This window comes from Pristiophorus japonicus, chromosome 9 (genome assembly GCF_044704955.1).
Source record: "Pristiophorus japonicus isolate sPriJap1 chromosome 9, sPriJap1.hap1, whole genome shotgun sequence".
NCBI classification, from domain to species: Eukaryota; Metazoa; Chordata; class Chondrichthyes; family Pristiophoridae; genus Pristiophorus; species Pristiophorus japonicus.
The window spans coordinates 27,491,551-27,495,564 of record NC_091985.1 but is presented as its reverse complement, the minus strand read 5'-3'; positions in this window follow the sequence as shown (position 1 = coordinate 27,495,564).

Below are 4,014 nucleotides of genomic sequence, written 5' to 3'. Positions count from 1 at the left end.
TTTTTTTTAAACTCGGGACAATTGTTATTATACTGAGGTACAATGAAAAAAAAAAAGTAATTTCAGTTCCCAACAGAATGCAGCATCATTTGGACACCCTTTGGCTTGGCCTGGTTTCTATTTGAATATAATTCCCAGTGCATACTGGCATCCACTGTTAAATATTAGAACATAAGAAATAGGAGCAGGAGTAGGCCCTTTGGCCCCTCGAGCCTGCTCCGCCATTCAGTGAGATCATGGCTGATCTTCTATCTCAATTCCACTTGCCTGCACTATCCCCATATCATCGAATAGAATCATAGAAATTTACAGCACGGAAGGAAGCCATTTCGGCCCATCGGCCCACCAAGAGCTATCCAGCCTAACCCCACTTTCCAGCTCTTGGTCCGTAGCCCTATAGGTTACATCCAAGTACTTTTTAAATGTGGTGAGGGTTTCTGCCTCTACCACCTTTCTGGCAGAGTGTTTCAGACCCCCATCCTCTGGGTGAAGAAATTTCCCCTTGTATTTCCTCCAAACCTCCCCCAATATCCCTCGATTCCCTCAATATCCAAAAATCTATCAATCTCCGTCTTGAATATACTCAATGACTGAGCTTCCACAGCCCTCTGGGGTACAGAATTCCAAAGATTCACAACCCTCTAAGGGAAGAAATGTATCCTTATCTCAGTCCTAAACGGCCGACCCCATATGCTAAGACTGTGATCCTTGGTTTTCGACTTCCCAGCAAGGGGAAACATCCTCCCTGCATCTACACAGTCAAGAATTTTATATGTTTCAATGAGAAAAATAACCACTATGCTACCATTCCCATTTAAAATTCCCCAGCTGCCATGGTGGGATTTGAACTCATGTCTCTGTATCATTAGTCCAGGCCTGTGGATTACTCGTCCAGTGACATAACCACTATGCTACTGTACCAACAGAATAGTGGCATTAACTCGTGTAAATGAGAGATTTTAAGCGAAACACACCAGGAACATTTCTGTACCAAAACGAAATTTAAAAATAACTCGAGCAGTCAACATGCATCATCATCTAGGTCCGATGTACTTAGTACCTTCCCACCCCACATCTGTATACCTTTTTATGCCTGCCCTTACGCAGTCTCATGCAGGAATTTTCTGATTCGTTCAATGTAGGGTAGTGTCTGTTATTTGATTCCGTGTTACAAATAGAACTAAAATATAACAAAAAATACACTTCTGTGCAATATATCACAAAATTTTCTCACTCCGGCTATTAAAATTAAACATGGATGATATTTAAAGTCAATATTTTGTAATTTTTGTAAACAAATTATACACAAATGAAGATCTCCCCATCTTAAATGGTATCTGTTGCATCGACCCATCCATTCATCCTCATCTCAGAGCCAGATCTGGTGCTATTATAAGAGCAAAATACTGCGGCTGCTGGAAATCTGAAATAAAAACAGAAAATGCTGGAAATACTCAGCAGGTCAAGCAGCATTTGTGGAGAGAAACAAAAGTTAACGTTTCAGGTCAACGACGTTGCATCAGACTTGGGGCTATTACATATATACTATGGGGCTATTAAAGTTGCTCTTTCCACCAGAGCACAACTCTATTTGCACCCTCCCACTACCCTCAGCCTATAATCCATTACTTCTGCTTCCACACCTGCAAATCAGGAGCAATTCCACGGAAGAAACGCAAATTAGTTCAAATCCTTTTGCAGAACTCCTCCAGATCTTATTGGCAATCCAAAAATGATGTGAAAAAGAAAATTAAAGGGATCCCCTTTAGAGTATACAGGCCTCAGTTTGCAAGATTAAGAATTCATTGAAACACATTCACTTTATGGACCTTAAGGTTTTCAGGTAAAGCAAAACAAGTAAAAAGACGGTGGAAGTGACAAAAAGTGCTCGTTGACTTGAAGCCCCTGTTTATTTGCTTCCAGATGATGCCAACATAGAATGAAATATTAAACTTTTGTAACTCTCATGAAACAAATTAAAGTAGGAGCATTACCTCAGCCACTGGATAATGTGACTGTGAGGACATACATATACCACAATTACAGCACTGTCAGATGTGACATGAATCGCATACAAGTTTGTTGCTTTACATTCAATGTTCATGGAAGCAGGACAACAGATATTGAAGAAAATGGGCAGGGGACTAGAGTTTGCTCAGCTGAAAGCATTAGTGACCAGAATTGATTAATTTGTGAAAAACTGATGTATTCTTACAAGTTTAAGCATCAAGCATTTTCTTCTGTATAAATTTGCTGTAACTCTGGCCAAACTTAAAAGTTGACTAAACTTTATGTACCAACTCGCTTTGCGAGGCCAGGAGGCTAGCTGCAGTGAAAACTGTTAATTAAAAGAAACAGCTGAATTCTGCAAGCTGTTTTCTTACAGATAAAGGTGTAACTGACCTTGGACAGGAACAGACAAATGAGATATCCCGAGGAATTAACAAGACCATCTGTGGACAATGATGTCTTTGAGGACACTGAAGTAAAACATATCACATTTAATTAACTGACTTTTGATAAAAGAGAACGGAAAACTGCCAGTCTAATTTGATATGTACAAAGTGGGCAAGTTACCAAGTTTTGGGGTATAAACCGAGCTGCGAAAAGACACACGCTGCAGTCGAGAGAGGGCAACTTGGTCAGTTGCCAGTTCAAGTAATACGCTAGCCATCAACGAACCGACCACTCGCTGGTGTTCATATATATGCAGTGTTTGCTTATCACTTGATTTAAAGGGAATATTACTGTATGCTGATGTATAATCAGGTCATTATACGCTACAGTTGTGTGTGAACTTACTTGTAGTTCCCTGCTGTTTTTGAGTAAAAGTTGGGTTTCATAAATCCATTGGATTTTGTGTTTGTTCTACGGGTCTGAACTCTGGAAACTCAGACGGGCCGAGGTGCGATTTCCGTACGTCCGCCAGGTAGACAGGGCGAGGGGTTATACCAATGTCTTACAGAATCAAGCTACAGCGGACAAAAGTAATCACGTGTATTTGAGAACACACAAAAAAACAAACCCAAACTAAATGAAAATCATGCCATAAAGCTATAGACTGTCAGATTTTTAAGAACAGATTTACTTGGTATTGGCATTGTTAGTACAGGATGAAATCAGAGTAATAGTGAGAAAGGATATTGGGTCAGAAAATCAAGATGTAGAATCAGTCTGGGTGGAGCGAAAGAACACCAAAGGGCAGAAAACATTGGTGGCAGTTGTCTATAGGCCTCCAAACAGTAGTGGTAGTGTAGGGGATGGCATCAAACAGGAAATTAGAGATGCATGTAACAAGGGTATTACAGTAATCATAGGTGACTTTAATCTACATATAGACTGGCCAAACCAAATTAGTAACAATACTGTGACAGATGAATTCCTTGAGTATGTAAGAGATGTTTTTTTTAGACCAGTATGTTGAGGAACCTACTCGGGAACAGGTTATCCTAGATTGGGTATTGTGTAATGAGAAGGGGTTAATTAACAGTCTTGTTGTGCAGAGTCCTTTAGGAAAGAGTGACCATAACATGATTGAATTCTTTATTAAGATGGAAATTGAAGTAGTCCAATCCGAAACTAGGGTCCTAAATCTAAACAAAGAAAACTATGAAGGTATGAGGAATGAATTGGCTATGATAGATTGGGAAGATTCATTAAAAGGCATGACGGTGGATAGGCAATAGCTAACATTTAAGGAACGAATGCATGAATTGCAACAATTATACATTCCTTTCTGGCGTAAAAACACAAAAGGAAAAGTGGCCCAACCATGGCTAACAAAAGAAATTAAGGATAGTATTCGATCCAAAGAGGAGTTATACAAAGTTGACAGAAAAAGTAGCAAACCTGAGGATTGGAAGCAGTTTAAAATTCAGCAAAAAAAGACCGAGAGATTGATTAAGAGGGGAAAAAATAGAGTATGAGAGTAAACTTGCAAGGAACATAAAAACCGACTGCAAAAGTTTCTACAAGTACGTAAAAAGGAAAAGATTAGTGAAGACAAATGTAGGT